The sequence below is a fragment of the Spermophilus citellus genome, assembly GCF_964194105.1.
Source record: "Spermophilus citellus genome assembly, chromosome: 14".
NCBI classification, from domain to species: domain Eukaryota; kingdom Metazoa; phylum Chordata; class Mammalia; order Rodentia; family Sciuridae; genus Spermophilus; species Spermophilus citellus.
Window position 1 is genome coordinate 81,633,637 of NC_138194.1, and position 23,531 is coordinate 81,657,167.

Consider the following 23,531-nt stretch of genomic DNA (forward strand, 5'->3'; position numbering starts at 1 on the left):
TCCCCAGGGATATTCACAGGTATAATATTAGCCAAGTAAACATGTCATTAATTGTGGTAATGTGCTCAATGTTTTTCAAAATAATACAGACCAAAAACATTTCAGTTAAAAATAAATTTGAATTCTGATGTCCATGCTATTTTTAACACAAAAATTATTAACTGAGTAATTTCTGTGAAAAGATTCAGAAGCAATCAATGTATGTTTGCTGAATTTCATTCTTTTACTTTTAATGTCCACACAATACATTTAAAATTAGGTCACAGAAACAACATTCTCTAATCTTAATAAAATATGATAACATGAAGTAATATATTTGATTATATTGAGTTACAAATAGCTTTCATAAGACCATAATGTAAAGTTTTTTGTTTAGGGTTTTCTTGTTGTTGTTTTATTTATTTATTTTTTTTGATAGCCAGATGTAACTAGTATAATTAAATCCAGATAAGTGATCCTACACCAGTCAGAATGTCAGTTATCAAGAAAACAAACAACAATAAGTGTTGGTGAGGATGTGGGGGAAAAGGCGCACTCATATATTGCTGGTGGGACTGCAAATTGGTAAAACCAAACTGAAAAAGCAGTATGGAGATTCCTTAGAAAACTTGAAATGGAATCACCATTTGACCCAGCTACCCCACTCCTCGGCATGTATCCAAAGGACCTAAAATCAGCATGGTATAGTAACCAGACAAATCAATTTTTATAGCAGCTCAATTCACAATAGCTACTGTGGAACCAACCTAGATGCCCTTCAATAGATGAATGGATAAAGAAACTGTGGTATATATACACAGTGAAATGTTATTCAGCATTAAAAAGGAATAAAATTTGCAGATAAATGGACGGAGTTGGACAATATTATGCTTAGTGAAGTAAGCCAATCCCAAAAAACCAAAGGCCAAATCTTCTCTCTGATAAGTTCATGCTGATCCAGAATTGGGTTTGGGTGGAGGGAGCATAGGAAAATAGAGAAACTGTGATTGGGCAAAGGGGTAGGAGGGGAGGGGAGGGGTCATGGGGACAGGAAATATGGTGGAATGAGATGGAAATCATTACCCTAGGTGTATGTGTGACTGCACATATGGTGTAATGCTACATCATGTACAACCAGAGAAATAAAAAGCTGTGCTGCAATTGTGTACAATGAATCAAAATGCATTCTGCTGTCATGTATACCTAATTAGAATAAATGAATAAATAAATTTTAAAATTTTATATTTGAGTGGACCAAGCAATGTTGAAAATAAAATAGTATAAATTGAATAGATGGTATAGGTAATAGATGATAGATAGATAGATAGATAGATAGAATAGTTATTATATTGATATAAGTAGAAAGACCAATATCAATTTTTTACTTAATTATCATTTGTGATAAATCATTTCCTTTTGTGTTCTAGTCTCCCACTCTACATCCCTTAAATTTTTTAGCCTTCTGAATACATACAAGTATACATTTTAATTATGTTGATTTTATTATGGGTGAAATTTGCCCAGGAAATTTCAAAATCTAGAATTAGATATTGATTTTTTAAAGGAAAAGGCAAAAAAAAAAGAAAGTAGAAAAGAAAGGCAGTTGATAGAGAAATTAGACAGATGTCATAAGCATCAGAGCCTTTTTAGTAAGCTGAGATGGAGGATTTGACTCAGTGTTCTATCTTATTTATTGCCACTCCAATATCTATCCTACCTTTACTCATCTGATTCTGTTTATATCAATAACCCCATTTAAAAATAAAAAATAAAAAGAACTACTCTTTGCAGTCTGTCTTACATCAATGCAAAGCCAAGCCCTGATCAGTGAGAGGAGATGGGTAAGCAAGGGTAAGGTCCTAGGAAGGACACAGGATAAAAGAAGAGATTCAAGTGATGTGTCCCATTTTCCTCTTGTCCTTATTGTGCTTTCTACCTAAAACAACATAGGAGGGTTTGATGACAGAGACACAGCAGCCATCTTGTCACCACAAAGTGATAAGCAAAAAGATGCAAGCTAACTGATGCCTATCAAATATTAAAAAAAGTAAGGCCCTTGTGAAAAGAAACAAACCCAGTAAGAAAGTTACTGGGGAACTATACTCTTCTCCCCACTCCCCAAAAAAGGCAACAGTTCAGATATACTTCTTTGAAAGATGAAGCGAATATAAATTTTATGCTGTCAAAGTCTTGCATGAAATACAATATGATCTGAGATCACAAGAGTCAAAAAGATTTACCCAGAAATGTCTTTTTTTTTTCTGCAACTGAAAAAAACTTAATTGTATAGGTCATGGTGTGGTCACATAAAACATAATCCATTTTTTGCTCATTTCAGTGGAAAAGGCCTTATTACAGCATCAAATGGCTCATGGAAATGTTGGAAAGGCTGAAGTAACAAAATTTTATTTGAACCATAGAAATAGCGTCAGAACTACCTCACAAATTTGAGCCACTCAGATAGCCCCATTTATTCTATGATCAGGGAGCCTGCATACCCAAAACCTCCATTCCACTGTCATGGTCAATAAACTTCTATGGCCAGAAATATGTTTCCACTGCTGCCAACTCCAGAATAAGGTCACTGCTAACATGATCACTGGCAAGATGAATGGTCCTTACTGTGTGAGTAGAGGAAGGCACAGATAGAAAAAGAAGAGCTGGATAGGATTGAATGCCAATCCATCTTGTCCACTAGGGCTCAGACCAGTTGGAAGAATGAGGCATTCATAGCTCCCAATTTAAGGAGGCACCCACTCAGTTGTACAAATGCCCCTCAGTGAGCACCTCTTGAAATTTTGGAAGACTTTTCTAAGTGTTCGATCATTTTTATTATTGTTCAACATGGGTTTAAAGGGGGAAATCTTTGATACTTTCATCAGTGTCATTGAAGGAACTCAGACTCTGTGTAGCGTAAGCTACACTTGCATCATGTGACATACCTTATATCTACTTTGCCTGTAATTCGAGCTGCTGCTGTTGTGAATAATATGATCCCAGACTCAAATGGACCTAAAAGCCTCCCACATACTGTGCTGTTCCACTTCTTGCCCCATGACCTTCTCAGAAGCCACAGGAGTCAACAAAACAGGTTTATGAGCAAGGAGCTAATCCCTACATCTACCAAGTAAGGGAAGGAGCCGGTTGAGTATGTCCCCCCCAACCGCTTCTCAAACTCCCTGTGATGGAGGACCAGCTTCTTTCCTACCAGAATTTTTTCTTTTAAGTTTTCATCCACAAGGGATCAATACTTTCACTTTTGTAAAATCACACACTTAAATGTTCTAGCAATGTCAAATTGCTGTAAGAGATTCTAAAGGCTGACTCTGACTTTCTGGACGTGATCTTATTGTGGATTAGTAACAAATGTTCTGGGAAGAGACTGATCTGCAGCCTACAGCACCTTGAGAAGCACTGGTATGGACTTTGGCCCTCAGGCAGCAATTCTAGAAGTCATTTTGGACACTTTTCAAGATCATCTTCTGAATCAAACTCTGTCACACCCCCGAACTTAATCATCCATGGTTACGCTGACATATCCTCATTCCGTTTGTCATTCTTCCTGCTCTGTCACTCCTGCTTCCTCTACCCTCCCCCCCCCCATAAATGATCTGCTCACCTCATGTCCTGCTCCCTTTAAACCCAAATAAAGATATTAGGATGATGACAGTTACAAGATCAAGAGAAGAGTATGAAGAAGAGTTGGGAAATAGATAGAGAAGGATTATGCTTTTTTTTTTCATTTGTTATTTCTCATTATTCTGTTTTTACATGAAGCATTACGGGAAAAAATTCTGGTTAGACGCATGTATCTCAGGAACGTGAGAAATCTTATTACAATCTGTAGATCCTGTCGTTGTGCATTAGTAATCCTCTCTATGCTTTAATTTTCTCATTTCTAAAAATGAATTTGGTCTTAGAAAATACTTAATATACATCTTGCAAGATTAAAATAGAATCCAAGTAGTTGCTAAATTGCCCAGCACACATTAGGTATTATTAAATAATTATTATTTCATCTATTGTTACTTTCCTTTTCATTCATTATACTCTAGTTATATTGACTTTCTCCCTGTTCCTTGAGTTCTGTTCTGGTCCTATATATCTGGAAAGTTCTGTGACTTCTAACACTGTACATCCTCCATTAATTCCATGTTAGCTTACACTTATCCTTAAATAAGCAAATTTGTGACCTCATCAAGAAAGCATTTTTAATGCCTTCATCTCAGTACACTGTTATAAATTCTCATTCTTCCCTATACTTTTCTATGACACCTATTATAATAATTTAATCACATTTTACCCTAATCATCACCCTGTTCTCCATTATTTATATGAACAGAAAGACTTATTACTTCCTCTGCCTACTATAACAGCATATAATAGGCACACACAAATATGGACTATCTATACAGATATTAACATTTTATTTGAGGCTACATAATGCCTAGAACAAAATAACAAGGTGTGCAAGTAAGCCCACTGTGATAGTATTTTGTTGCCATGACAAAATACCTGAGAAAATCAACTTAAAACAGGAAATATTTATTTTGACTCATGGATTCAGAGTTTTCAGTCCACAGTCATCTGGTTCCTTTGTTTCTGGGCCTACGATGAGCAAAACGGCATGGCAGGGAGAGTGTGGCAGAGCCAAGCTGCATAGCTCATGGCAGTCTGAAAATACAGAAGCCAGGGACAAGGACACATCCTCAATGACTACTTCCTCCAACTTGGACCCAATAGCTTCACCAGCTATGAAAAAGAACAAGCCCAGCAGAATGGATTTGAACAGTTATAATTCGGTGGTGAGGAGAAAAGTTGTTTTCTATGTATTTTCTATGATGTTATACTCTATAGAGATAATCTTTCCACTTTTCATGTAATGTTTACTTTTGAATAAATAAAAGAATGAACACAAATAGTTCTATCTTTGATGTTCATTTTAACAATTCATTGATGAATAGAGATGATGCATGAAATTTTAAACAGCAATCAGTTTTCCCCTGTGCTTTAAAATTATGTATAAAAATTAAACAAATTGATTATTTTTCTTGGGATATAAAATATAATAGACTGTTTGTTTACTACATTAATGACAATGAAAATTTGCAAGGCATTAAAATGTATGCTTATAAGCAGAATTAATAGCTTGACTAACTTTTGTCTGGCTTATTATCTGTAACACACCACATAGATGTAGAACACCATTCCAGACTTCATTAAAGTTTTAAACAATTATGAAAGAGCAATACCCACCACATGGTTTAAATATTTTATGCAACATCTTTAATCACCTCTTTACAATTTACAGTATAGATTGTAAAATCATTACAGATCTATATTAATAATTTACATGTAACATTATCTCCTTATAAATATATGTTATGAATGCATTTAAATCTTTTGCTTAGAAGGTGAAGAATAGATTTTATTTTATGACTGCTACATACATTATAGTTTTATTGTAAACTTGTGTTTCGTGCCTAGATTTCTGGGCCAGATTATGGCTTCCTTAATAATTTAAGATTGTGATAACTACCCTTTGGATTATACAGATAATTTATGGTATTTGTTAGGACTATTTGCAAGCCCTCCAGTTTTCCCTCCAGATACATGGCAGGGTTCCATTTTCCTGTTACGCATAAAGATAAGCATGGCCCTGTGACTTGCTTTGACCAAAGAAACATGCGTGGAATCCATGTGTGACTTCTAAGGAGAAGTTCTATAAGTCCTGTGATTTCAGAAACGTGTCAAGATCCAAACTGTCAACCTGGCAATTTGACCCTAACCATAGGGCCCAACCACAGGAGTCATGGGGCAGGAGTGAGAAATAAACACTCTTAAGCTCAGACATAGTGATGTGGACATTGTTAGTACAGCATAATCCAGACAAGGAAGGGACAAACTTTTCCTCTTAAGGGATAGGTAATAAGTATTTTAGGGTTTGTAGGCCATAAGATCTTTGTTGTAATTACTTAACTCAGCCATTATGATGGGAAAGCAGCTCTGGGGCAGGGAGAGGGTGTGGGAGTAAAGGACCAGACCTGAAGGCATTCCAAAACACTTCATTTACAAAACTGCTGGTGTTGATGAATAGGGTTTTGTATCAGACCCAGGTTCCTCAGTCCCTGGTGTGGCCTATCCTGATGGATAGTCTCATAATGAAGTAATAGGAAATACATGGAGGGAAAAATAAAATCATGTATTTTGATGGACTACCCTGACATTTTATATCTTAGAACTAAAACCAATACTTGCAAACACCTTTGGAGATTCTTTGTGGTTTTCATGTTTTAGGTATTGTCTAAATATTACTTCAAGTATAGTTAAATTAAATAAAACATCAACGTATTTATATACCCTTGAATTAAAATATTCAAATATTAGGGGCTGGAGTTGCAGCTGTGTGGTAGAATGCTTGCCTGGCATGTGTGAGGCCCTGGGTTCGATCCTCAGCACTACATATAAATAAAGAAATCAATAAAATAAAAGATCCATTGACAACTAGAAAATATTTTTTTTTAAATATTCAAACATCTCTCCTTTCTCCTAGGCTAAATATAAATATCTTGGTAAGTTTGGGTAATATTGTTTTATTCTTCAATAATTCGATTATAGGAAAATTAACTATTGCAATATGTAAATCTTTAATTATGGTTAGATAGACAAATAAAAATTTGAATAGAATTAGCAAAAAAATTCTTGATTCAGCAGGAAGTTATTTCCTCAAGACTTAGTAGTATAACATAGATGAAGACATGGTTAGAAATGTCAAGGATGGGTTCATTACATTTACTTTTGCACATCCAACATTGCTTGAATGCAAAGCCATGTCTTAGAAAGAAAGGAGATGTTTTCTGCATGTTTTGTTTTATGTACAAGTGGTCAAGTTAAAAGTTAGAAGTCAGTACTGTGTTAGAATTTCTTTAGACAAGGACTATAAAATGAATTAACACTTGAACACATAGGAGTACATACAAATGTGTATATATGTACATATATATATATATATATATATATATATGAACATATACACATTCACACTTACACATGTTATCTACATACAGTCACAACTGAAATGACTAAAGTGAAAATATTTGAGAAAACATAATTTCTCTATAATGAAACTATCCTTTATGTGACTCCACTCAGTAAAGAAAATCTTAATTCTTTTCATTGTTGCAAGATGATTTCTATCTTAATAATATGAATTTAGGTTGCGTTCTTTTTTCTGAATAAATTCACCAAGATTTAAAATAAATGAAGTGAAATATTTTAAATGCATGTGAAGTACTTGAGTATTAGGTAACTGTGTACTTCATTGAAGATGCTACTTTTGGGCTGTCAGCTATTATACCTGTTAAGAAGTCATTAAGTGGGGCTGAGGTTTTAGCTCAGTGGTAGAGCACTTGCCTAGCATGTATGAGGAACTGGGTTCAATTCTCAGCACTTCATATAAGCAAATAAGTAAAAATAAAAGTGCATCAAAAAGTAAAAAACTTTTTAAAAAGAACTCATTATGCTATATCTATGAAATTCAATACTAATGTGCCTTTGACCTGGCAAACTGTACTAAATTCCTTTAGACCTACTTTCTTTTTCATGTAAAGCTGTCAGCCTTGGGATTATTAGTACGGAAGATGCTTATGCTTCTCAAAGTGTTGTTTAATTGGTGTATAAGAATATTCATTTAAAAGAATCTTTTCCATTCACATACTATTTTAAAACTCAGGTCAAATTATGAACAAAGATCTTCCCAAAGCCATTCATTTTCCTTCTGGTAGGTGTGAATAGAGGGTAGCCAGAGTGACTTAAAGCATTGAACTTTCTTCCTTTGTGTGCACCCTTGTGTGTGTATACACTCGCATGCATGTAAATAGAACCCTTCAAAGCATATGAGATATGCACTTGCTCTGTTATTTTAGATTCACCCTGAAAGAAATATTTAGAGTTTAGCATTAAGCCCATCAACATTGTGGGTTTTAAAGGAAACACTGCCCAGTCTTTCATGTACAATACAGCTCTAAATAATTAAAGATTTAAAAATTCTTGCTTTGGTTCTTACCACATAGATACATTTATTCCACTCATTAGCAGAACATTGTATAACATAGACCAAATTAACAAATGCAAAGAAAGTCATCCCAGCGGGAACCTTGGAACATGAAATGGAGTTCTATCACAGGCATTCTCGTTAGGGCTCATTTGTGTACTCTCAATATGCTGTAGTCGTTACGTTTATGTGCCCAATTCTCTGGCTTAATCTTATGGTTTTTCTATATAACAGGGTTAAAAGACTTACAAATAAGCTCTGTGTGTGGATGACCGTTGTTTCATTTTCTTTTGATATTTTCTCCCTATGGGCTTGATTTGTTGTTAAAATAACTTCCAGGGAGGTCTTGACATTTTGCCTCTTCGTTTTTATATTTGAGAAAAATTTCTTTGTTTCTGAGAAATTGGAAAAATTCTTAGAACTTGGCTTTACATAGCATGTCTTCACTATAAGATCTAATAATTTATCTAATTTAGATGGAAAAGATGGTATAAAAAACTCTGAGGGGCTGGAGTTGTGATTCAGAGGTAAAGCACTCGCCTACCATGCATGAGACACTGAGTTCAATCCTCAGCACCACATAAAAATAAAACAAGGATATTGTGTCTACCTATAACTAAAAAATAAAAAAAAGAAATTAAGAAATATCTATGAGGCATATTTATTTCTAAACTGTGTGTTCAAATCTATAAGTATCTATCAACCTTCTTCTGTATGAAGAGTTTGTACCCCATATTTCCACTTTCTTTTCTTCCTAAAAGTTTTATTTTTATTAAATACACTGTAAAGTATATTATAATGTGTTCATGTGTGTAGTGAAAACTAATAACTACACTTCAACAACATTTTATTATAATTATTAATACTTATTAATCATACAAATTAATGGTTTTCACTGTGATGTTTCCATCCATGCATATATCATGCTTTGATCATGCCCATTCTCTTGTTCTCCCCTCTCTCCCCATTCCCTAAACTTCCCTACCCCTTCACTAGTGGTCCCTCTTCTATGTTGATGTCAACTTTTTAAAGTTGTTTTTGTTTTAATTTCCATATATTAGAGAAAACATGCAGCACTTGTCTTTCTGAATATGGACTATTTTACTTAACAAGAAGTCCACTAGTTCCATCAAATTTCCTGAAAATGACATGGTTTCATTCTATTTTATAGCTGAATAATGCTCCACTGTGTATACATCAAATATTCTCTTTAGCCATTCACTGGTTCATGGGCACATAGGTTGATTCTGTATCTTAGCTATTGTGAATAGTGTCACAATAACATGTGTGTTGACTTCATTTCTTTTGGGTAAATACCTAGGAGTAGTGTGACTGGATCATACTATAATTCTACTGTAAGGTTTTATTTTTTAATCTTTATTTGTTCTTTTTAATTATATAAGACAGTAGAATCTATTTTGACATATCTATACAAACATGAAATATATCTTATTCTAATTAGGATCCCAATCTTATGGCTATACAGAGTCACTGTGGTGAATTCATATATGTACATAGGATGAATCTTCACACTGATTTCCACAGTGGCTATACTAAATTACATTCCTATTGTTAAGATTTGGATGTGAGGTATTCCCCAAAAGCTCATGTGTGAGACAATGCAAGAAGGTTCAGAGAAGAAATGATTGGGTTAGGAGAGTCTCAACCCAATCAATGAATTAATCACCTGGTGGGATTAATTGAGTGGTAACCGAAGGTTGGTGGAATGTGGCAGGAGGAGGTTGAAAACTGGGGGCGCGGCTTTGGGTGTATATATTTGCATCTCTGTATTTGGAGTCTCTCTGCTTCTTGATCATTCTGTGAGCCACTTCTCTCCACTACATTCTTTCGCCCTGGGGTTCTGCCTCACCTCCATGCCAAGGAATGGAGTCCGCTGTCTACGGATTGACACCTCTGAAACTGTGAGCCCCTAAATTGTTCTGGACAGGTCTTTTAGTCACACCAGTGAAAAAGCTGACTAAAACATCTTCCAAGAGTGTATAAGGAGTCCTATGTCTTCACAGCCTCACCAGCATTTGTCATTTTTAGTTTTGTTTATTTGCCTGGTTGGTGTTTGGGGATGTGTTTTCTTTTGTTTATAACAGCCATTTTGACAGGAACAAGATGGAATTTCATGTCGTTTTATTTATATTTCCCTAAAAGCTAAAGACAGTGATATATATATATATATATATATATATATATCTCAATATCACATGTGTACTTCCTTCTTTGGGAAGTATATTACTTGTTCTTTTGTTCATTTTTTTGAGTGCTTTATATATTCTAGATATTAGTCCTGTGTCAAATGAATAGCTGTCAAATTTTTTCTCCCATTTCTATAGACTGTCTCTATTGATTGTTTCTTTTGGCAAGAACAATTTTAATGATTCTCTTTAGCTAATGCTTAAATAGATCTGATAAACTCCACTAATTCAATTTCTATAGCTTCTCCTTTCCTGGATTCTCTGATTACTTTCTTAGCTGAAAGATTTTATTGTCAAAATATTCTTTACAAGAAGTATACAAGTATATAAGTAAGTATGCTTCCTAATCCTTCCACACTTGAAATTATTTGCTTCTTCTCTTTTATGTGTGTGGTACAGAAAAGGGCACATTCCTCAATTAAATTTTTTTTCTCCCCTAAATAATTCACACATTACTCTGATATCTTGTGGTACCGAGACCTGCTGTGCAGTTTGGGTAAACTTGAGTTTTTTCTGTTGACCTATTTTATTTCTTTTTTAAAGTTTCTCTCATATGAGTCTTTCTTATTAAAGTTGAATAACTTTACCACACTATTTTCTGGCTTCCTTTTGATTTGCAGATTCAAGTATTTTTTCATTTCACAAATATTTCTGAAAGAACAATTTCACTGTTACTATATTCCATTTGTTATGCTGTCTTCCTTACCAATTAGTTTCTAACTTATTTTCTGTATCTGTATCATCTCTATATTGTTTGTACATCTTTAAGTTTTGTTTTATGTAAATTATCTTGCTAATCTTTATTTTTGCTTATTTTATTTCAGAATATATTATTTTCTTCCTGCAGTGGTTTGTGTTTCTCTTCCCTTTCTTTTATCTTACACTTACCCTATGCCTCTTGGTTTCATTATTCTAATACATGGATCCTTAAATAGATATTTTTTTCAGATAATTTTAAGAAAATATTTTTTTCTGTTGTAGATTTTGAGAATCTTTCAACTCACAGCACATCCCTTCATTTATATTCAAATTTAATAATACAATATCATGCAATTTTACCCTCCAGGTTTTTTTCTGGAATTTGAACCACCTCTCTATATCATTGCAGATATTACTTTCTCCATTTTTATCCTTTTTTTTTACTTGTTTATAGAAATATTTTAAGTGAGTTTAATTGACAATAGTTCCCTCCACCATTTATAACTCTTTGGAATTTCTGTACTAAACTTTTTCATGCTGCATAATTTGCAGTGGACCATGTCCATTCGTGTCTCAATGCCATTCCTTGCCCTTTTCCCTTCCATCCATCCCCCAAATAAATCCACACCCAAAATAGACTAAATATCCAATGGCCTCTACTCAAAATTATGATAAAATTATGTATAAGAGAAGAATTGGAAGTTATTTGAGCAAATGAATAAACAGGGAATACATTTAGGAAATTGAGTAGAATATATTTTTGAGATTTTCAACTTCCTTTCCAATCTTCAGAGCATTCACAAATATCATACTTGTACGTTCTTTTGTTAAGACATGGGCTCACTACTCAGTGGCTAGCACTCCTTTTCTTCCCTCTGGTTCCCAGTTCCATTCTTGGATGAGCATTCACTTAGTAGCTTTTTATAAAACATGCAGAGAGAAAGGAAGAGGAACCAGGTCTCTACAAGAAATATAACAACAATTATCTGGTGTAGACAGGTAAGAGTCATGTGAGTGACAATTCTCCTCTAGATGAAATGGATCTGTTTTAATCAAATTAAGAAAGGGAGCCAATTTTTTTTTCAGTGGTATATTGCTATATAGACATTAGGTCCTTGTATTTCTATACTATTGTATTCCTGCAAATATTTTAGTTTCTAACTAGAAAAAATATTGAAAGATGGATGAAAAGCTAATAAAACATGAGCCATTAAGAACACTTACAAGGGGCTGGGGTTGTAGTTCGATGGTTGAGTGCTTGCCTCGCATGCGTGGGGTGCTGGGTTCAATCCTCAGCAACACATAAAATAAATAAATAAAATAAAGATATTGTGTCCATCTTCAACTAAAAAAATTATTTTTTTTTAAAAAAAAGAATATTTAGAGAGACTTTCTTTAGGTTGTCCATATCTTATTTCATACTTTGGACTTTTAACACTAAACATTTTAAATTTTAAATATTTTTACTTCTATCTCTATCAACATACACTGGCATATGTTTTGATCCTTAATTAAAGTTATTCCTAGTCACTACCCTAACACTCACTATTGAGATAAACTTCAAAATGTTCCTCTTCTCACTGCAATATATTTCCTCGTCACCCCTGTAACTGATATTACCCCTGCTACCACTACTGCTGTTAACTTCTAGTACTGCTCTACTGCTCTGCTACTAGTACTGATTCAAATTCTCTGACAAGTTCAGTAAAGCTGTTCTGGTAAAATGATGAACTAGAACCCAAATCAAGAAGGACTGGAATAAAAGTGAAACTGAAAAAAAAAAAAAAGTGATTACAAGTAAAATCATTGTTTTGAGAAGATTGCCTGAAAGGGGGAGCAGGGGTTAAAATAGGAACTAGGTATGTGGTCCTGTGTGGCTGATTTGTGGTTATTATTTTTAAAATTGAAACTATTGGGGTATATTTAAAAATAAGAAGGATCTTTGCCTGACGTGATGGCACATGCCTGTAAACCCAGAGACTTGGGAGGCCAAGACAGAAGGATCGCAAGTTTGAACTTAGCTTTTGTAATTTTAGGGAGTCTCTAAACAACTATGGGAAACCCACTCTCAAATTTTTTAAATTAAAATATAAGGGGCTGGGGAAGTGGCTCAGTGATTGAGTGCCTCTGGGTTTAACCCCCAGTACCCCCCAACACCAAAAAAAAATGTGAAAAGGATCCTCTTGAGAAAGGTGGGGAATATATAGAAGAGAAAAGGGAAGAGTGAAATGTAAGGTTACTGGAAAGGTGGAAAGAGATGGATCCAAAACTCAAGAGGAGGAGTTACCATGAGAAAGAAGAGGTGAAGGCTCTGTTTCTCTTAGTGAGGAGGATAAAACAATTAATGCAAGAGGTGGGAAAAGAATTGGCCTGGTGAGGGGAAGAAATGTCTCTGGGTGTTATCTGCTGAAAGTGACATGGTAGAGGAAGCACTTAGGGTGTCAAAAGATGATGGAAAAGACATAATATGGTCATAGAAGAGACACAGGTCTCTTGGTACATATCTCAGCAGGGGAATGACCAAACAGTATTAAGTGCTGTGATTCCAAATGGATAGTGGCAGTAGGTGGTCCCCATACAGCCTTCTCCATCTCCACTCAGCTGTTTATCAAAGTACAAGCCTGATAATTTGGGTTGGAAGGAATTGGTTGTAGGAGGAGATTAAAGGCAGAAAAAAGCATGGATTGCAAAGAGTTACTGAAATGACAGGGTATAAAGTGGAAGAAAAATGAAGACAGGAGGGAAATATATACCACCACAGAGTACTATACACACCACCATATCTGAAGCTGTGTATGTAACTAAAGTTGTGGAGTCATTCATCCATAATTATCTTAATTAGGTAGAAGACTAGGTTGAATGTAAAAGATAAGAGTAGAGATATAACTTGAGCCGTATTTGTAAGGTACAGGTTATCCCTTTGTTTACATGAACTGTTTACTTAAGAGTCAAATTCATAATTTCACACCATGGTTTGCATTTTGGGTAGGGGGGTGGTTAGGAGAATACATTAAAAAATCATCATTTTAGAAATGCACTAAAATTCATATTCTTAAATGCCCATTTCCTAAACAAAAGCATACAGCTAGTTGCTGAGATAATTACTAGATCAAGTTGGGTGGTCCTAAGCTTTGCATGTGAAAGTCCCAACAGCTCTGATTTTATACATCAAATAACATTTGGTGTGGGTATATACACACATATATGGACACCTAATTAGCATTATATATGAAGCCACAATAGTGTGCATTCCTTTATAATGAAAGGCACAATTCACTGTTCTAAAAAGGAACAAAAATAAACAAACACAATAAAGACATTTATCCCCAAGTTTAACTTCTTTGTATAATTTGACTAAAGTCCAAGATTACTTTTGTTTTGTTCCTAAAAGGCCACTGGCTTTTTGAATAAAAAGTTAATAATAGTTTTCTAAAAACGTGGTTACACTCCTTTAGGGTAATGCATGATGCAAGAAAGTATCAAATTAAAGCTATGCTGTTATATTCATGAACAGATAATGAAAATATTTCAAACTGTTTTGATGGTATAATAAACTTGCTCTTCAAAAATAACTAATATATACTCTACGATAAAAGTATTAACTTGGGAAGAAGAGCTGAGACAGAAGGATAAAAAGAATCATTTCTAAGTATATCATGGGACAATTTTTACTTTCTGTTCATGTCTTTCAGATACTCCCTATTCAAATGTCTGGAAGGCAGCCTAGAGCACTCAACCATAAAGTGTTTTGACTTTCATCAATAGCATGTCTTTACCTATTAATTTCTGAATTGATTTCTAGGACCCTGGAATTTATGAAAGTAACAATACATAAAGCAAATGAATGAAATCTTAGATATGCATAAAATTCTTGCTGGGCCAGTTAGTTTTTCTATAACCTAACATCTGAGAATGTTTAGCAAGTGTGCAGATTATGCCTCTGTTCAATGAACTGGTCTCCACTTAATGATTTGTTTATTGAATGGAAAACTATTGTTCTTCCTGGCAAACGTAATACATTGAAATAATATTTGTTGAGTCTACTAAGTGCTGACCCTCTCTGGACATTAACCACTTAGTGGTAATGCATGCAGCAGGGGAAAACGGATAGAATCACATACTCAAAACATTACTTAGGAGGAACCTTAGAGATTTGGGGTTCAACTTGTTCATTTTACTTAAGAGGAAACAGAAACTTAAAAGAAGCAACTTGCCAAAGTTTGCACAAGAATTTATAAACTGGATCAGGACCAGAACTGAAATCCAGGGCTCCACATACAGTAATCTTTCTTGTAGTTGATCAACACAGCAAGAAGAAGGATGCTATTTTTGCCACATATTGGTTTTATGCCATCTTATATAGATTGGTTTAAAGCCTCTTCAGCATTTTGGAGAACAAAACTTGGAAATTAAAACTAGCCCTACATAAAGGGTTTTTTCCCCCATTTCAAAGATATCACAGATATTACAAATAAATAACATTAAGTTTATAAGCTTATAAGTTGAATCCTTTATAACCATCATTTAGTCTTCTGATAATTCAAAGCATCACAGCAACTATAAGCAAAGTATAATTGTTTAAATGACTTTAAGCTATTTCATATTTAGAAAGATGATAAATTTTCATTTGTTAGCTTGATTGATAGAGAATATTAGACATATTCTCACTCATATCAACTCCACTACAACTGTAAGACATTCAGCAGAATTAAGGGTGACTTGTTTACCCTCTTATTAAAATAAAGAAGCAGGAATTTTAGCTTCTAAACCTGTTTTTACACATGTATGGAGGAGGACCTCAAAGATAACAGTACTCAAATATTTTTGACTACAACCTCTATGTCCTACTTCCTCAAATCTGGGAACAAAAATAGATCTCATTTCATACAATATTGTAATTAAAAGAACTAAGACAGAATCCTAACACCTCTGGGCTTCCTATTGTTATCTTTTCTCTGAAGCGTCCCACAATTACCCGGAGGTACTTACTTATTAAGCCTTGGTCACAATCAATAGGTAGAGAGAAAATGGAAATCTTGTATTCACCAGAAGGTCCCATAAGTTATTGTAGTTAATGTGGCTGCCATATGGCACCACTGTTGGGAACAGGAGCTTTTGCAGCCCAGACGTCAGGGTGGCAGGGGATACCCTGTACCAGAGGCATCAGTCTCGTGCAGCCTCTGCCTCTCCTAGAAGACTCACTGTCACCTGAACAGAATTCACCACCAGAACTTAACGGCCCAGTAAAGTCTTCAACTAAAAAAGCAAAACCAAAACAAACAACAAAACAGAAAGCCACTGAGGGACTGAGGGGCACGCAAGAGTCACAGCTGCAACAGTATTTCTCAGTGACAGCCCTTGAGTACGCAGGCAGCATGCCTCTTGCCCCAGAGCTGAATGTCGCTTGGATTCTTCTACTAATCCCTAGGCCTGAGATGATGGCATTAGGCCCTTTCAGTTCACCTCAAAACGTTTCCACAGACCAGTGTGGCTGAGCAGGAAGGGTCTTAATTTCCAGCTCATGGTTTTCCTGGACTTGGACTTCCCCCATTTAGTTAGGATTTAGGGTTAAGCACAAGCCTCCATCCAGGTGCCTCCCTCCTCCCCCAGCCCCCGACTCATTCATTACTTTTTCTTCCCTCTAGCTTTCTCAAAGATGTCCTTGCCATGTTTCTCCCTTCTGCCCCAATTGCAGGGTTTTTTTCTTTCCTATAGCTCACAACAATATGAAGATATAATCATTTCCATTTACATATCAATATACTGATTCTTTTTTCTGGCAAAAGAGTTGTAGATTCAAGATATCTCAAAGCAAAGTCTTTTCTAAGGTGGCTTAACATCTACATCTCTCTAGAGTTACAAGTGGTTACCATTTTTAATAGCAATTTTGTATTCTTTTTACAAAGAGAAAGAAGCACGTCTGATACAATAAATCAAGTCCTGAGCTATACAAACATCCAACAAATTCACCCATGGGGTTTGTTTCTGATGTTTCCTGGGAAATGAAAAGGGCTATGGAGACATAAAGTACCTGCCTTGCCCACTGCCTCATCAACCCCAAGCTCTATTCTGTACTCTCTTTATTCAATATTGACAAATGTTTATTAAGAACCTACCACATTTTTAAACTTCTGTCTCCTGAGAGTACAAAGAAAGATACAGCCCTTGTCCCTGTGTTATAGTTTAGCTATGAGTTATACCCCAAAAGCTCCTGTGTGAGGCAATGCAAGAACTTTCAGAGGTGAAACGATAGGTTATAAGAGGTAAAGCCTAATCAATAACTTAGTCCACTGATATACGTGAACTGGGTGGAAATTGTAAACAGGTAGGGTGTGGCTTCAGGAGATAGGTCACTGGGGTTGTACCTTTGGGGTATATATTTTGTCTGTGGTGAGCAAAGCTCTCCCTCTGCTTTCAGTTGCCGTGTACTAAGCAGCTTTCCATGATAGAGGAAAAGCCTTCTACCATCATACTCTGCCTCACCTTGAGCCCAGAGCAATTGAGTCAGCCATCTATGGACTGAGACCTCTGAAATTGTGAGCTCTGAATAAACTTTTCCTCCTCTATGTTGTTCTTGTAAGGACTTTTGGTCACAATGGGGCAAAAGCTGACTAAAACACCCTGCAAGACCACATTGTCCAGACAAACACAGACATGAAAATAATATATATATATCACTAGTTACATACAAAGTATCATAGAAGGCAGGAGCTGATATTTACAGAATGATGGACTTTGACTAGGAGAGGTAGGAAAGAAAGGAATATTCCAAGCAGAATGCACAATATTTGCAAATGCAAAGAAAGTGGTTGGGCTGGACACAAAACATGTCATTTGTTTGCTATTTCTGGAGTATAAAGCTTAAAGCATGAATAACCAGGTAAATTTGGAAAGAAAAGCATGAACCACATTGTTACAGCTTTCTATACCATGCAAGTTTAGGTTCTGTTCTGTAGAACAGTCTTTCATAAATGGACAAAGAGTCTGAGCAGAAAATAGGAGAGTCACATGGTAACCCTTTTCCAAATACACATGGTTACCATATGTGTTTTGAAAAATGTCTCAGATGATTGATACAGCATCTCCTCCTTTCCAACTGATTTGAAAAATCACTGCTATGGATTACGGACAGCCATTAAAGAATTCTGAGCAAGGAAATGAATAAAGAGATTTGCTTAATATGAAAAAAAATCATCCAGATGTATATGACCTCTATGGACATATCACTCCTTGCCTAATGCCTACCTTCTCTCCATGTACATCACTTTGAACAATCCTCACCATAGATTCAACTTCACAATCCATTAAACAAAAATACAAGCAAGTATTTTGTAGAAAATTTCATTGGGTAGTACAAAAAACAATATGATCCATACAACAATAACTTAATAAAATTTTCACATCAGGCATCTGTTCTTACCATTTTCTTCTATTTCTTACTTTCTTTTTCCCTAGGTTTTTTTCTTCTCATTTTCTTTCTTTCTTTTTTTACTTGGGATTAAATCCAAGGGCAATCTAACACTGAGCTATGTTCCCAAACCTATGTGTGTGTGTTTTTTTTTTTTTTTTTTGAGATAGGGTCTCACTAAGTTGCTAAGGTTAGCTTCAAAATTATGATGTTCCTGCTTTGGCCTCCCAGGTCACTGTGATTACAGGTGTGTGCCACCTTGCCCGTCATTTTTCCCCTATATTCTCTACAAAAAATTCCCACTCTCATCCTGAGAAATTTAATTTTTTATACTTAATGGGCACAGTTCACTTAGGAACACAAAAGCCTAGCTACAATAATACTTTTTTTTTCCTCCAATCTCCTCTCTCCTTGGGTCTTACCTCTCTAATCCAAGTCATTTATTCTATTATTCAACCCTCTTAAAATAAGTGATTATATGTGATGGAATTTTCCTATATTTTGGTATATATTAGAATGATCAGCATACCCTTTCATTTTTTCATTTCATAAATGTGTCCTGAGTACCTACTCTATGCCAGCCCACCTTAATTCATAGCTACTAATCACTCTTTCTTCAAATCATAAGAATGTCCTCATAACAGTAAAAGACAATCATAAAAATGAACAATTAACATTTTTCAATTATGAAAGCACCATGAAGTGAGTTTCTGACAAGGCCTTCTTAAAAGAATAGCCTTTACTCCTGCATATTTTATCCTAATGAAAATGTTGAGACTATCATTTTCTAACAGCTCTCTCCTACCCTCCTGCATAGAGATAGGAAATGGAATGGGTATCCTTTCTGATTGTAATTCTGTTTTACAAATAATAGACTTCCCCATTAATTATGTAGGGTTTACTATCACTTAAAAGTTTTAATTCCTTTCTATATGTAGGTAGATTTATAAAATTAAAAAGTAAATTTTTCTTTATAATATTTAAAATTATTGCACATCCCCAAAGCATAACTTTATAAGCATAGCAAAGCAAAGACATCCATCTAACTTTATCTTCTCAACTAAGGGCAGATGGTTGAAATTCTCCTCATGCTCTGGTTCAAAATGTTGCCCTGCCATTTTTGAAACTAATTTGGCAAGCTTCAGTGTAGGACATGAAGAGAAATTGCATTTACTCTGAACTGTTTCCTGGTGAAATTGTTTAGCCCTCCAACAATAAGAAATTACAGGAGGACATTGAATTACTCTCTACTCAAATCTAGAGTTCCAGTTTGGAATGTTTTCCTAAGAAATGTATCAATCTGAAGAATTACACATGAATATCTTTTATTTATCTAAGTCATATATATGAATAATACTCTAAAACTATCCTTAAGACAAAGCTTGCTTTTTAAAACTCCCTTCAGATATAGAATATTTCAATACAGTTGTCTATTTTTTTATGTTATCTATTTCTGTTTGAAGATAGTCTCTCTGAATAAAAAGCAAATATTTCAGGGAAATAGATTATTAAAAACTTGATTTTTAAAAAAATGCCAGACCCTTTTGTCATAGTTATTGTTGTTAAAACATTATACAAAATGAAAGTGTTTAAAAGAATAATTTAATTCATTTTCAATATGCAAAGAAAGGCATTAAATAGTAGAAGCTAAACATTTTCACTTAAACACCTTAGAATTTGTTGTGAACTCTCCCCCCTCAATCAGGTATATGCATAATGAAGGTAGTGACAAGTTATTCAAAATTCAATTTAAAGGCAAAAACTAACTGGGTATGGGAATTGCTTTATTAAGCGATATAAACTTTATCTTCGTGAAATATACACATAGTATATAAAAGGTTGCCAGATTTAGAAAATAAGAACACATGATGCCCAGATAAATTTTCATTTCAGTTAAACATCAGTTTTTAGTGTAAGTATATGCCATGAAACATTTGGGACATACCTACTTTTTAAAATTATTTGCTACAGCCTGTATTTTATCAGGCAACTCTAAGTACATGGCAGCTAAAAGAATAAAGGATTGAGACTTGGAGGAAAAATAATTGGCTAAAATGCAAACCTTATGCTACTTTGATGTTTGCTGAGTCACTTATGAATTGAGAACCCAGTCTGCTCAGATCCTTTCATAAGGTGTTTGTGATTAATTTCAAAAGTTTAGACCTGGAGATCTGAGTGTTTTCATGGTTCTTGGAATTTGAGCAACCAGAATACAATAGACTTCTGTACCTATTTTAAACTCAAAACCTTGACTAACATGGAAACTCTGGTAGTTCTAATCTCATGCTCTTCACTCTCCATCATAATTATTCACAACCATATTTGTCCTTGAGGTGCTATTGGAGAACATTCGGTTTAAATAGCAGTTTTAATTGAACATCTTATTTTCTAAAATGTGCATCTACTTTACACATGGCCTTCCTCCCTCTGACCATTCCTTGTTCTGTGTCTTAGCAAAGCTCATGCTGTTTTTCTTCTGCAACACTCTCCAATTTCCTGGATGACCAATCACTTTGCCAAGTTAAGCCTCACTTACTCAATCTAGCCTTTCCCAATCACTTCTTTTCACAGTGATTTTCCCTCCAGTTAAATTTTCTAGCTCCTTACCATATCATGCAAAAGTAGATTAAAAACTTGTGAAAATATTGGACACACACACACACACACACACACACACACACACACACATACAAACTGACAGTGCACTAAAGATGGTTTAATAGCTATCTTTTTCTCCCATTTGGGTGGGTGGTTTGCAGAGAAAACATGTAGGAAGTATTGATGAACTTTGAGAAAATGAAAGGAAAGAGGATGTTGCTAACTGTTAGAGTGGAATAAACAGGAATCCACTTTTGAGGGGTTTTGTGATGTATATATAAAAGACTTGAGTTATTTTTGGAAATAGGATTAAAATTCTTTTTTTTACTGGGGATTAAACCTGGGCCTTGCTCATGCAAGGCAAGCACTCTACCACTGACCTACATTCTAGCTTTGCTTTGCTTTTCTTTTTTAAGAAAGGGTCTCACTAAAGTGTCAAGGCTGGCCTTGAACTTGAAGTCCTCCTACCTCAGCTTCCTGAGTAGTTGAGATTTCAAGCATGCACCATCACGCCTGGGTTAAGTTTTCTTTTATTACAACACTGCTCTAAGATTGTACCAAATAGGGGCCCATACCTCCATGATTATTATATACAATTAATATCCTAATAATAACTGACAGATAAACAATTGTGAAAGTACTTGTATGTAAGGTACTACCCTAAGCACTAGACATGCTCAATTTCATTTCATATCCAAGATAATGAGATAAAATGCATTCTATTTCCATTTTACACACGAGGAAAGTGATACTCGAAGAGGATTCATAAATTTCCCTAAGGCACATAGCACTTCAGATTAATGCAGAAAAAAATACACAGAGAGACCTTACTAACATTCAAGCACTGAGCTAGATGCTCAGAAAGAGAAGGAGCAGAAAGAGGAGAAAGAAAAGGAGGGAAAGAGGAACAAAATGAGGGAAGAGGAAAGAAGAAAAGAAAGGGGTGACCTTGGCCTCCTACGTATCTTAGTATCTTACAATCTATTAGAGACAATATGTCCCCAAATAAATTGTTACTCAACTTTTTATCACTGTGACTAAATATCCAAACTTAGAGGAGGAAACAACTTAGAGGAGGAAAAGTTAAATTTGAGCTCACAGTTTTAGAGGTCCAGTCCACAGTCAACCGACTTCAAAGTTCTTGCCCAAGGTGAAGTAGGACATCTAGGAGAAGGGCAAAATGAAGGAAAAATGCCCAGGTCCTGAAAGCCTGGAAGCAAAAAGGGCAAGAGCAAGGATCCGGGAGTGAAATCTGAACTCCACAGCATGCTCCATGACCTACTTTATCCAGCCACACCCCACCTCCTGACCATTACCACACAGCACAGTAGTCCTTTCAAATTATTAACCTTTCAAATGGATTAATCCATCAATGAGTCAGGGCTCTTATAATCCAATCATTTCACCTTTGAACATTGCTTGACATGAGCTTTCTTGGGAAACAATCCATATCTAAACCATGATAGATATGATAAATCAAAGATGCAGTGAAATATTTTAAAAGGTGTCTCAAAATAAAAATATGTAAAATGATTCATTAACACACAAAGTGGTAAGCACATATCCATAAAGATTTGCAATTATGAAACTAAATGGTGTGCTAGCTATACTACAGTTGGTTCACTAAGAACACCTGTAAATAGTATATAAAAATGATATATGTATATAAAAATGATCTTGAGTTGTACCATAGATGATATAGGGAGCATACTACTTCATTATTCAAAAATAAGTTCCAATGCCTCCATTTCAAGTTCAAACTCCTAAGTCTAACAGTCAAAGCTTTGAAGAAACTTGCTTAGACTGACTTTGAAAACTTTATCTTCAAGTACACCTACAAATATTATTCTCCAAACCAATGAGTCTCCTCATTCCTTCACAAAATTTGTCATACTGCCTATTTCTCTGTGCTTTGCCATCATTTTTATATAAGAAGGCATGTGCCTGCATGTGCACGTGCACACACACGTGAATACAGAGTTTCTTTATTAAAGCTCAGCTGAAATCTCTTCTGCTCTATGAAAACGAGAAGTAGGCTATTAAACAAGGTTTCAACAACTAAAGCCAGAATTCCTCTTAGGAAAGGAATTATATTTATTTAAGAAAATACCTTGATAAGCTGCTCAGCAACAAAAGATAAAATTTTGTTAAACATGGGTTTAAAAAAGTTAGCAAGAGACAAAATCTTGCTTGTTCCTCAGACACACTCCTTTGGGAAATATCCCCTCCCCTAATTTTATCATGCATTCTTCTGATGTGCTCCAGAGCACTCCTGGCTAGCCTGTGGCATAACATTCATCAGCTGTAAGATCATGGCCAGATGTCTGGGCAGCCACATTCCCCACTTCACAGTGGGACAGGAATCTGAGAGCAGGAGCTACAGGATGGTTTCTATTGTTCCCGTGGTGCCTTCCTTGTACACAGTAGGTGCTTAAAAGATGCTTAGTGAAATGATGAGCAAAATAAATTCACCATGAGAAAATATAATTTTAATGATTATGGCTTTCTAGATTAGTAGAGGATCACTAATTCCTTGAAAACAATACAGTAATTTGACAACATTAATAAAGCATAGAAAATTAGCTAA

General features: G+C 35.1%; 1 long non-coding RNA gene across 2 annotated transcripts in view; it reads right to left on the reverse strand.

Moving 5' to 3' along the window:
* LOC308633645 overlaps positions 1 to 22,180 on the reverse strand; it is a 134,686-nt gene extending 112,506 nt beyond the window's left edge. Inside the window, exons 1-2 of one of the 2 annotated variants that reach the window (XR_014018830.1) lie at positions 22,044 to 22,180; positions 12,163 to 12,229 (exon numbers count right to left, since the gene is read on the reverse strand). This is a non-coding gene — a long non-coding RNA (uncharacterized lncRNA). Of the gene's footprint in view, positions 1 to 12,162; positions 12,230 to 15,927; positions 16,022 to 22,043 lie in introns of those variants that run through there. The other variant, XR_014018831.1, reaches the window with a different exon arrangement.
* Positions 22,181 to 23,531: the final 1,351 nt, after the last annotated feature.